A 13,462-nucleotide genomic window follows, 5' to 3' on the forward strand; every position below is an offset into this window, starting at 1 on the left:
AAACTGTGCAGAACAAGGGCAAACAAGTTGCAGTTCGGCAGGACTTGGCTCCTCCTAGAAGTGGCAATTACTCTTCATTCTTTGAGAACTCAAAATAGAGCTATTTAGTGGGAGGAGAGGGGCAAGCAAAATATCCTAGGTTCTTACAAAGCATCTTCACAAATATGACAGTAGGAGAAATGCATCTGGGTCCAACTTTGCCTCCTCTGATCTCTCTTCTGGAACAACCTTTGCTGTTCCCAGAAGATGTCAGGAAGAGCCAAAGGTTTCCTGCAACATTGAGTGATCGTACCAAGTTAATTATTCTTTCTGCACTCTTCAGGGCCCCTTCACAGGTGATTGTACAAAACTAGGCATTGATCACAAAATGTGCTTTGCCAAAAGCAAGCTGTAGGAATTGGGTTTTTTGAGCGGGTAGATGTTGGCTAAGTTCTAGTTTTTGTTTTTAACTTTCATAGATAAAGTAAGAAAGAAATTCCCTAGCAGCAAGCATACAAAACAGTCTGATTCGAATTCCCCCAGACAGCTGCTTTTAAAACTGCAAATGAATAGAACTGCTCCTGGTACTCCTTAGATCCGTTAAGTCCCAGTGAAAGGTGTTTTCCCCTATAAGGAATACAAGCATGTTTCCATCTCCTGCCTTTGCAATATGTCTGTAAAGCAAATTTGCTTAAAAGTAATGTTCTGCTGCTTTCTACTCTGCATTTAACATCTTCATTCAAATAGCAGGAAGCTCAAAAGGCTTCAGCATGTGAATGTGGAGTGGCACCATATGGATAATGGAAGCGGCTTTTAGTAACCTCCCCATGGGAGATGTTTCAATCAGTCCAATGTACTCGGGATTAACTGTACGCTATTTCAAATGCAAGCTGGCTTCTTCAAACTGTTTTTGGATCCAGCACTTGCTCAACCTGCCGCCACAAAGGCATAAAACAGATATTACTTTTTTTCACACCAGTCTGCAGAACTCAGGTTATTCAAGAGTTCATTTCATCATGAACTTCAAACTGCCCCACTAGTGGTGATGTTAAAAGTATGGGAAAGGCTGTGGACATTTCAAGGTGAGGCTCTGAACATGAAATCACTCCACTGCATTCACAAAATGGTACATTGGAGGAGGAGGAACAGCATCTTCCAGTTGTAACCATGTTTTCTCACAATGTCTTCCATCAGTTTTCTGACCATGAAAAAGCCATTTAGAAGAAAAACACAGATTTCGATGAACGCTATCTAGAGAAGCACCCTCCGTCTGTAGGGGGGAAACCAAGTCACTGCTGGCTGCTACGTGAAATGCTTCCTTGCAAAGCACAATCAGAAGCTACCCACACAAATAAATAAAGCTTATTGTTATGTGCAGCTGCAACTTTGGGGTGTAGGTACAAATGCCACATGGTATTTATGTACATGGGTCCTTTCCCACTCTCAGTGCTTCACGGAAAGTTGTCCTAATTTGGACAAGGAACATGTTTCTTCCTTCTCCTCTACCATGTGTTTTGATTATGACAAACACATAAGTCAAGCACTCAGGCATTACATGTGGTTGTTCTGAGTCTCATTTGGGAGCAAAAAAAGCAAGATATACCGTATATACTCAAGTATAAGCCGACCCGAATATAAGCCGAGGCACCTAATTTTACCACAAAAAACATTGACTCAAGTATATCCTGAGAGTGGTAAATTTCAGAAATAAAAACAGATACCAATAAAATTACATTAATTGAGGCATCAGTAGGTTAAATGTTTTTGAATATTTACATAAAGCTCAAATTTAAGATAAGACTGTCCAACTCTGATTAAATCATTGTTCTCATCTTCAATGTGAATGTGCTTATGTATCCTTTTAATAATAATAGAGTAAAATAATACATGTAATAATAATAATAATAATAATAATAATAATAATAATAATAATAATAATAATAATAAATACAGGAAAATAATACATGTAATAATAGAGTAAAATAGTAAATGTAATAATAATAAGATCAGAGTGAAATAATAAATGTATTATTAATAATAAAAAATAGAGTAAAATAAATGTAATAGTAGCAACAATAATAGAGAAAAATAATAAATGTAATAATACCAATAATAATAGAGAAAAATAATAAATGTACCATATATTCTCGAGTATAAGCTGACCCAAATATAAGCCAATCAGGACCCTCACCCGAGTATAAGCCGAGGGGAGCTTTTTCAGTCTTAAAAAAAGGGCTGAAAAACTAGGCTTATACTCGAGTATATACAGTAAATATAATAACAACAACAACAACTAGGGGTCTGAGTGTGGAAACTTGATTGCCCTTACCATCCACTTGTGTCCAATGGGGACTTCCTTGACTAACTCTTATTATTCTATTATTCTTTTCTGATGTTGGTGGACCATAGCTCCCATCAATCCCCATCATTGGCTCTAGCTGGACATGATAGAAGTCACAGTCTGACAGCTATAGGGCTTCCTATTCCTTGTCCTTCTTCTTAGGCTGGAACATTAGAAAATACTGAAGGTGTACGCATTCGCACAGGATTTTCTCCTGTTCTGCTTTCATACATCAGTTTTTCTTATTTAATTTAAATGTTTGTTGTTATTGTGTCCATTCAAGTTGCTCCTGACCCAAAACCAAGCCTATGACAAGGTTTTCTTGGCCAGATCTATTCAGAAGGGAAACTGTTATCTTCCTCTGAGGCTGAAAGAACAGTTACTTACCTGAGGTCACCTAGTGGGTTTCTAGGGCCAATAAGGTATTTAAGCCCTGTTTGTTCTCCAGAGTAATAGTAACATTATGGTTTTATTATTTGTTACACTGTTCTTTATTTCCTTTTTTTCCTTTTTAAGGGGTAAAAAAAGTCTTCAAAACATATAAGGAAGTGGCATAAAACCTGAAAGTTTCTTCTATGGAGAAGCCTATCAAATTGCCTCTAAGAAATTAATATTTCAAAATAACTAAAAACCATGACTTAATAGGATAATTGGCCCATTATTCATTAAATGGCATGTGAAATGTGGCTTCAAGACACCTTTGTTACCCAAAAATTAGGTAGTTATATCCAGGCTACAGATAAATGCATTACTAGTAACTTGCTACTTTCAAGTGACTCATAATATACATTATACCCTCATATTTGTACTCCTTGCTTTCAAGCTTTGATCTTGCTGAAAGACTTTACCAATGCGTCCTTAAATATTATTTTCAGATTCTATTTCCACAGACAGATCTTTCCCCAAGGATGAATTAAATTGGAACAGAAACATGTGTGATTCATGCGGATGTGTTAAAGAATGTATTATGTTGAATATCAACCTTCTGTTTTCAGACTGAGGGCCCATTTACAGTGGCATATAATACAGTTTGAATAGAATAGAGCAGAACAGAATAACTTAATTGTCATTGTACATTGTACAACAAAATTAGATGCTTTCCCCAGCACACACCATAAAACAACACACCCATCAACCACCGCACAGCCCCCCAATGCCACATCAGTTCGTAACTATGGAGTTCAACACAGCCACAGCTCTAGGGCAGACAGATCCCCTTTAGAGATAAGCCCCACTACAGTTGTATCATCCGCAAATTTGATAATGATACTGTTATGATGGATGGGGGTACAATCATATGTGTACAAAGTGAAAAAGAGGACTCAACTCACAGTTCTGTGGTGTCCCAGTGTTGAGAGTGACGGCTGAAGAGGTATGATCACTTAATCTAACCCTCTGGGAACATCCAGACAAGAAGTCCATAATCCAAGAACATATTGAATATGACAATCTAAGATCTATGGGTTTAGACATCTACATGGGAGGATTGTGTTAAATGTGGAACTAAAGTCTGCAAAAAGCATCCTTACAGTATAGGCTCATATAATAGAGTTTAATGCAATTAAATGACATCATATGAGTCTACACTGCCTATATAATGCAACTTCATATACTATTATATGGCAGTGTAAATTGTGCATGGTGCATCATTTTATGTTCTTAAAGTGGAAACCCTTTGGATGGTCTCCTCTTGTGGGTTTCCAAGGGAAAAGACTGCAGAACCAGTTTATCAATGGGTTGTTTTGAGTTTTCCAGGCTGTATGGCCATGTTCCAGAAGCATTCTCTCCTGACGTTTTGCCCACATCTATGGCAGGCATCCTCAGAGGTTGTGAGGTCTATTGCAAACTAGGCAAGTGAGGTTTATATATCTGTGGAATGTCTAGAGTGGGAGAAAGAACTATTGTATGCTTCAGGCAAGTCTGAATGTTGCAATTAGCCACCTTGATTGACATTGAATGGCCTTTCAGCTTCAAAGCCTAGCTGCTTGAATGGCCTTTCAGCTTCAAAGCCTAGCCTGGGAGAATCTTTTTTTGGGAGGTGTTAGCTGGCCCTGACTGATTTGTGTCCAGAATTCCTCTGTTTTCTGAGAGTTGTTCTTTAATTACTGTCCTGATTTTAGAGTTTTTTAATACTGGTAGCCAGATTGTGTTCATTTTCATGGTTTCCCCTTTTCTGTTGGAATTGTCCACATGATTGTGGATTTCAGTGGCTTCTCTGTGTAGTCCGACATGATAGTTGTTAGAGTGCTCCAGCATTTCTGTGTTCTCAAATAATACGCTATGTCCAGGTTGGTCCATCAAGTGCTCTGACTTCTCTGGTTGACTTAGCCTGCAGTGCCTTTCATGTCCCTTGATTTGAGTTTGGGCAATGCTGCCTTTGGTGGTCCCTATGTAGACTTGTCCACAGCTGCATTGGTATACAGTAGACTCCTGCAGAGGTGAGAGGATCCCTCTTGTCCTTTGTTCAAAGTAGCATTTGTTGGATTTTCTTAGTGAGTTTGTAGATAGTTTGTGGGTTGTGTTTCTTCATCAGCTTCCCTATGCGGTCAGTGGTTCCCTTCATGTATAATATGAACACTTCTCTATTTGAGAACACAAAAAAATGCTGGACCAACTACCATGTCAGATTACACAGAGAAGCCATTGAAATCCACACGCATGTGGACAATTTCAACACAAAGGAGGACACCATGAAAATGAACAAAATCTGGCTACCCGTATTAAAAAAACTCTAAAATCAAAAGAGTAAAAAAAAACCATTCAGAAAACAGAGGAAATCTAGACATGAATCAATCTGGGCCAGCTAACACCTCCCAGCAAATAATTCCCCAGACAGTAAGCAGCCAAACCTTGAAGCTGAAAGGCTATTCAATGCTAATAAAGCTAGCCAATTGCAACATGCATACCTGCCTCAAACAGACAAAAGTTATTTCTCCCACCCTGGACATTCCACAGATAAACCCCACTTGCTTCGTTTCCAACAGACCTCACAACCTCTGAAAATGCCTGCCATAGATGCAGGCGAAACCTCAGGAAATAATGCTTCCGGAACTTGGCCACACAGCCGATTGCAGGGAACTAATTCCTCTGTAGAATCAATGCAGTTTTGACTCCACTTGAGCTGCCATGGTTCAATGCTATGGAATGGTGGGAAGGAAATGGGAGTTTGGTGAGGTACTGGCACTCTTGGGCTGAGAAGGCTCAAGACCTTGTGAAACTACCAAGCATTACGGAACATTAAGCTGTGGCAGTTCAAATGATGCAGTGCTGCATTAATTCCACAGTGAAGATGTACCCTGGGACCACTGTTTTCCCTATTAACTGCCCTGGACTAAATAAGCAGTTCTTCAGCTGCTTCTACACTGACCGTATAATGCAGTTTGAAGTACATTATATGGTCAGTGTAGAACCAGCCATTCTGCCTTATCACACCAAAGCATGGATCCACTTTAACTGCGGTTTCTGTTTCCTGCAGAATTCTGGGATTTGTAGTTTGGTGAGGCCCAGGACCTGTCTGGCTGAACTGTTTAAAAGCTCCTCCCTAAAGTGGATTTAAAGTGGATCCAAGCTGGATCCAGGCTCTAGTGTGATGAGGTATTAGTGTCCCTAGACACCCAGCTTTGGCGGTGCGGCTGGAAACACCTGCCTGCATTCAGTCGACTAGAAAACCATTTGAGGATCCAGATTGAACTGGTGATTCCCTAACAAACAATCCTGAACATTCATACTTCCCTTACTCCCACCCTCCAACAACAACACAACCTAGGGACTTCCACCATTTCCCCCTCTAGTTGCAAAGGCTCCCTTTGCTTGTGGAATGCACTGTATTGCTCTTCCTATCCCCTCTTCCACTCCTTTGCCGGGGTTCCTCGGGAGAAAGTTACCCCGATGTTTCCTTTCTATCATAGCAGGGTTCGCTGTTCGCAAACTCGGCTTCACAGGCGGCTGGGGTTGTAAACCGCGAGGCATCTTTGGCGGCTTCCTTTTTGCGCCGCGTTGCTTTGGCGTCCTTTAGGGCAAGATCTTGAAGGAGTAAAGGAGCTACCTCTGGTTTCCCGATCCCTTCCTCCTTTGCACCAACAAGTCTTTCCTCTTCCGCGGAGACCCAATCCAAGCCGAGCGGCGGACGCGCTTTGGCACTGTTTTTACTCTCCAACCTGGGCGCATTTTCGCCGCTCCCTTGAGAGTTGGAAAAGACTGAAACCTTCTCTATAAGGTTGCCAAGCCTTCCCTCGTATTGTGGGGAAACGCCGGGGGATATTTTGATCCCTGATGCCTTGAAGATGTCTCCCAAAATCCGTTCCAACAACGGCTGGCGTTATGATAACGATGGTGATTACTCTTATGAAGATGTCAGACACAGATGCAGGCGAAACGTTAGGAGGAAATCCTACTAGAATGCCACCATACAGCCCGGAAACCACACAACTCCTCTCTTAGTATTATTATTTCCTCCTTTTCTCTCTAAATCCGGACCAAAGCAATGTACAAACCTACAACATAGCCATGTCAAAGCAGAACCTTGTATCCAGCGTGTCTACAAAAACAAAAAAAAGCCAGCAGCTTTCCTCCAACGGGTTCCTTTCAACAAGGAATTGTTCTGATTATTTTGACTGGGAAGAGTTTGTTCCTCTTTGGAAGCGACTAAAAGAAAGGCATTGGGGGCTTCTTTGGGGTCTAGATCTGCCGGGAATAAACTCTTTTGGGACTAGAAGGGAAAGATAGGCACCAAGAAGAGGAGATTTGAAGCAGATCCAAGGACTCCAGCACTCTATTTAGCATCTCAATCCTGAGAAAAAGTGGGGCGTTGTTGTTGTTGTTGTTGTTGTTGTTGTTGTTGTTGTTATTGGGTTGCTGTGAGTTTTCCGGACTGCGTGGCCATGTTCCAAAACCATTCTCTCCTGACATTTCGTTCACATCTATGGCAGGCATCATCAGAAGTTGTTGAGGTCTGTTGGAAACTAGGAAAGTGGGGTTTATATATCTGTGGAAAGTCCACGTTGGGAGAAAAAACTCTTGTCATACCTCACAACTTCTGAGAATGCCTGCCGTAGATGTGTGCGAAACGACAGGAGAGAATGCTTCTGGAACATGGTCATACAGCCCGGAAAACTTACAACAACCCTATGAGGATGCCTGCCATAGATGTGGGCGAAACGTCAGGAGAGAATGTTCCTGGAATATGGCCATACAGCCTGGAAAACTCAGAACAACCCTTGAAAGCCTTTGACAACACATAGAATTCTTGTCTGTTTGAGGCAAGTGTGGATGTTGCAATTGATCACCTTGATTTGATTAGCATTTAATGGCCTTGCAGATTCAAAGTCTGGCTGCTTCCTGCCTGAGGGAATCCTTTGTTGGGAGGTGTTACCTGACCTTGATTGTTTCTTCTCTGGAATTCCCCTGTTTTCTGAGTATTTTTCTTTATGTACTGTTCTGATTTTAGAGTTTTTTTAATACTGGCAGTCAGATTGTGTTGATGTTCACGGTTTCCTCCTTTCTGTTGAAATTGTCCAAATGCTTGTGGATTTCAATGGCTTCTCTGTGTAGTCTTGACATGGTAATTGTTAGAGTGGTCCACAAGCATGTAGACAATTTCAACAGGAAGGAGGAATCCGTGAAAATCAACACAATCTGGCTACCAGTATTTTAAAAACTCTAAAATCAGGACAGTAAATAAAGACACGGGAATTCCAGACATTGATCAATTGGGGCCAGTTAACACCTCCCAACAAAGAATTCCTCCAGGCTGAAAACAGCCAGGCTTTGAAGCTGTCAGGCTATTTAATGCTAATCAAGCTAGCCAATTGAAACATTTACACTTGCCTGAAGCAGACAAGAGTTCTTTCTCCCACCCTGGACATTCCACAGATATATAAAACCCACTTGCCTAGTTTCCAGCAGACCTCACAACCTCTGAGGATGCCTGCCATAGATGTGGGTGAAACGTCAGGAGAGAATGCTTCTGGAACGTGACCATACAATCCGGAAAACTCAAAACAACCCAGTGATTCAACACAATGCAGCCACAAAAACGAAGTTTCTGGAGTATAACGAGGGCTTTCAAAGGAAGTACTGCATAATTAAACATGAAATAATACTTTCAAACCAGGAACAGATTTTTTAAAAATATATATTGTCTATAGAATAACTGAAGCAATGAGATCGAACAATTGGACAATAGACAGTGAATGTCTCTCTTCCCAACTTTGGGCTATAGCTGTCTGCAGCAGAAAAAAAAAACACAAGATCCAACAACCTTGACTCTCAGTTAAATTCGACATCCCAGGAATGTCGTTTAAACAAATATGTATTTCTATAAATTCCACAGGTTTTATTCCTCTGAAGCAATAAGTTGTCACACACATCCATCCAAAAAAGGAGTGACTGCGAAACACACCCACTGGATATGCCACAAGGGCAAATGGTGCAATACTGACAATGTGAAACAATTTTTGGTTTGGACCAGTCAATTGATCCCACGTTTAAATCTCACGAGACATTTTATCTGCTTCTCCCATTAAAAGGGTTGTCTCGCAATGTTCAAACGCGGATAATCCCTTCGTTTGTGTAGCCTGACAATACAGATCAAACTGCCATCGACAAGAGATCACCCCCCAAGCCACCCGGGCAGCAAAGATCTCCTTCCATAAATGAACAAAACCGATGGCAATCTAGACCAAAGAAGGGGGAAAGAAGTGGGAGGGGGGAAAGAAATGTAGCATCACCTTTACAAGGAATGCCTTTGTATCTTTGCATGAGCCATATAATCCAGTTTCTGATCCCACATTATCTCCTTTGAAATGGATTATTTATATGAATCCACACTGCCATATAATCCAGTTCCAAACAGATTACCTGGAACCAGAAACTGGAATACATGGCAGTGCAGAAGAGACCTCAATTCCCTACCTGTTTGGGTTGGCTGCCCTCTCAATGGTGGGTCTCCAAACTATAACTCGCAGGATTCCGTAGCACTAAGCCATGTGCAGTTCAAGTGGGGTCAAGCTGCATTCATCCTCCATTGTAGATATTAGAAATAGCAACCTCCCAAGCCTTTCACTATTTATTTGTTAATGTATATATTTGCGGTGACACAGTGGGGTTGAGCTGCTGAACTTGCTGGCCGAAAAGTTGGCGGTTCGAATCCGGGGAGTGGGAAGAGCTACTGCTGTTAGCCCCAGCTTCTGCCAACCTAGCTGTTCGAAAACATGCAAATGTGAGTAGATCAATAGGTACCGCTGCGGCAGGAAGGTAAGGGCGCTCAATAAAGTCATTAGCTTGGAGGCGTCTACATGACGATGAGCACCAACTCCCAGAGTCGGACTTGACTAGACTTAAAGTCAAGGGGAAACTTTTACCTTTTTATATATTTGCTAACCTGTATTCTATGTGTATATTGATTTAACTGTACCTCTTTGGTGTGGGAGGGGTTATAGACATATGATTGTACTGAGCATGTTCAGACTCAGGACTCCATTTTATTTTCTGTCTGCTTTACACCTCAGTGGAGGTGGATGCCTTTTTTCCATCACACCTCAGTAGAGGTGGAAGCATGTTGCTGTTTGAATTTCAATAGAGAAGTATGACTTACAGACTTCAGAGAGTACAGCTACTGTATACTTAAACTCTATGGACTATTGATTAAGAATGATACCCTGTATACTCAACACACAGAGAACTACATCCTATCTATAACTGAACTTTAATAAGAAATGTGCCTGTATGGTGAATTAATACAAGATTGTTATGTGTTTTCCGGGCTGTACGGCCATGTTCTAGAAGTATTTTCTCCTGACGTTTCACCCACATCTATGGCAGGCATCCTCACAACCTCTGATGTGGGTCAGAGGTTGTGAGGATGCCTGCCATAGATGTGGGTGAAACATGGCCATACAGCCCAGAAAACACACAACAACCCAGTGATTCTGGCCATGAAAACCTTCGACAACGCATTAATAAAAGATGTTTGTGAGTAAACAAGATATGTTATTTTTCAACAAAGATTTTGGTTTTTTTTTATCTCTGAGTGCATATTTTAGAATTAAAAGGTTTCAAAGGAGTGTATATCTTTTGGGAAATTACAATGGCAACTACAATTTCAACTTCAAAGAAACAACCATCCTCTGCTAGCCAAATATATTTTTGTAGTGGCACTTCTTTGTCCTTGGCAGTTCAAAGACATGGTTCCTCAGTTTAACAACTGAGTTACTTGTGTGCCATTACAAGAATGCTTATGAATATCACTTGTTCAAAAGGCTGACTTCTAACAAGGCCATCTTTTTCTTGACTAGTGGCTTTCAAAGGGTGGTCTCCACATGTTCATGGAGATTCACATTTGCCAAAGGGATATGACATCACTTTTTCCCTTTTAAATCAGGTTATGATTGCCATTTATTTCCAAAGGGATGTGTGCCCAGAGACTGAGTGCAGTTATTTCCAATAGTAGACGAAACTCTATGATTTTAACCCTATGACGACGAGGAGGGGGTCGCATTATATGAAGTCCCAGTGGATTTGCTGTCATGAAATACTGAGAAGTGATGGCCCAGGTCCACTAAGGAAGCGCTATTCAAACCAATGGGAGTATTGCTACTTTACTGTGGGCACTTTTACCAGCAGCAAGACCCCTTGAATTTAATATTGTTTTCACTGGGGGGCGTTGAAGATTGCACTGCGAGGTACTAATTTCGTAGGAAGAGATAAGAATGGCGTGATGCCACTCTATCATCACCATTATTATTATTAATATTAATATTTAGTATTAGTATTATTTCGTTTTCCTCTCTTAAACAAGCCTCGAAGTTGTTTTTTTCGAGCTTCGGACTACCACATAACAACAAAAATAGTCACCAACTAGAAACCCATCTAGAAAAGTTTTCCTAATCCGTAGAGACAGAGCTGTCGCATTACTAAAAGCCTCTCTTTCCATCGCGGATGGGAGAATACAATCTTTGCCGACTAATGAATTCTTCCTCCCCGCGTTGGGTACATATACACTGTCGAAGGAATGCGGTTCGATATCGCTTTGCCTGCTAAGTGGTCTACAATCCTCTGAGTTGTACGAGAAAAGGAATATGTATATTGGCGCGCGCACAAAGGAAAGCACACAGGGAGGCACCCAGAGAGTAAAAGAGTACAGAATGAATGCAGTTGGACACCACCTGAATGACTCAATGCTGAGCTTGGTCGTTAGGCAAAGCACCAGCCCTTGTTGGTAGGGAAGGCTCCAGACCTTACTATCAAACTCTAACTGTCCTCATTCCATCCACTGTACAGGGTAAATAAATGCGCCCGAAGAGAAAGGAAATACAAAAGAGAAATAGAACGAAATAGAACGAATGCCAGAAGTATTCTCTCCTGACGTTTCACCTACGTCTATGGCAGGCAACCTCAGAGGTTGTGAGGTCTGTTGGAAATAGTCAAGTGGGGTTTATATATCTGTAGAAGATCCAGGGTGGGAGAAAAAAAAACCTCTTTGTTTGTTTGAGCCAGGTGTGAATGTTGCAATTAGCTACTTTAATTAGCATTGAAAAGCCTTGCAGCTTCAAAGCCTGGCTGATTACTGCCTTGGGGATCCTTTGTTGGGAGATGTTAGCTGGCCTTGATTGATTCATGTCTGGAATTCCTCTGTTTACAGTGTTGTTCTTTATTTACTATCCTGATTTTATAGTTTTTTTAATACTGGCAGCCAGATTGTGTTCATTTTCATGGTTTCCTCCTTTCTTAAATTGTCCACATGCTTGTAGATTTCATTGGCTTCTCTGTGTAGTCTGACATGATGATTGTCAGAGCGGTCCAGCATTTCTGTGTTCTCAAATAATATATTGTGTCCAGGTGGGTTCATCAAGTGCTCTGCTAAGGCTGACTTCTCTGATTGAGTTAGTCTGTATTGCCTTTCATGTTCTTTGATTCCTGTTTGAGCAATGCTGCATTTGGTGGACCCTATGTAGTCATGTCCACACCTGCATGGTATATGGTAGACTTCTGCAGAGGTGAGAGGATCCCTCTTGTCCTTTGCTGAATGTAGCACTTGTTGGATTTTCTTACCGGGTCTGTAGATAGTTTGTAGGTTGTGTTTCTTCATCAGCTTCCCTATGCAGTCAGTGGTTCCCTTGATGTATGGTAAGCACACTTCTCCTCTATTTGAGAACACAGAAATGCTGGACCACTCTAGCAACCACCATGTCAGACTACACAGAGAAGCCACTGAAATCCACAAGCATGTGGACAATTCCAACAGAAAGGAGGAAACCATAATGAACAAAATCTGGCTACCAGTATTAAAAAAATCCCTCTAAAATAAGGAGAGTAAATATAAAGAACAACACTCTGAAAACAGAGGAATTCCAGGCATGAAACAATCAGGACCAGTTTGTACCTCTCAACAAAAGATTCCCCCAGGTGGAAAGCAGCCAGGCTTTGAAGCTGTAAGGCCATTCAATGCCAATCAAGGCAATTAATTGCAACATTAACAGACAAGAGTTCTTTCTCCCACCCTGGACCTTCCACAGATATATAAGCCTCGCTAGCTTAGTTTCCAACTAAATTTCTGAGGATGCCTGTCATAGATGTCGGCGAAACGTCAGGAGAGAATGCTTCTGGAGCATGGCCATGAAAACTCACAGCAACCAAGTGATTCTGGCCATGAAAGCCTTTTGCAAGACATATCTATACACTGAAGTCTCTGTGGCAAATGAGAAACTGAGGTTTAAAATAATATGGGTTGTTGTATGTTTTCCGGGCTGTATTGCCATGTTCCGGAAGTATTCTCTCCTGACGTTTCGCCCACATCTATGGCAGGTATCCTCAGAAGTTGTGAGCTATGGAAAAACTAAGCAAGGAAGGTTTATATATATCTGTGGAAAGTCCAGGGTGTGAGAAGAACTCTTTTTCAGTTGGAAAGTCAGTGTGAATGTTGCAGTTAATCACCTTAAACTTCAACAGAAAAGAGGAAACCATGAAAGTGAACAAAATCTGGCTACCTGTACAGTAGAGTCTCACTTATCCAACACTCGCTTATCCAACGTTCTGGATTATCCAACGCATTTTTTGAGTCCATGTTTTCAATATATCGTGATATTTTGGTGCTAAATTTGTAAATACAGTAATTACTACATAGCATTACTGTGTATTGAACTA

This window comes from Anolis carolinensis, chromosome 5 (assembly GCF_035594765.1).
Source record: "Anolis carolinensis isolate JA03-04 chromosome 5, rAnoCar3.1.pri, whole genome shotgun sequence".
NCBI lineage: Eukaryota > Metazoa > Chordata > Lepidosauria > Squamata > Dactyloidae > Anolis > Anolis carolinensis.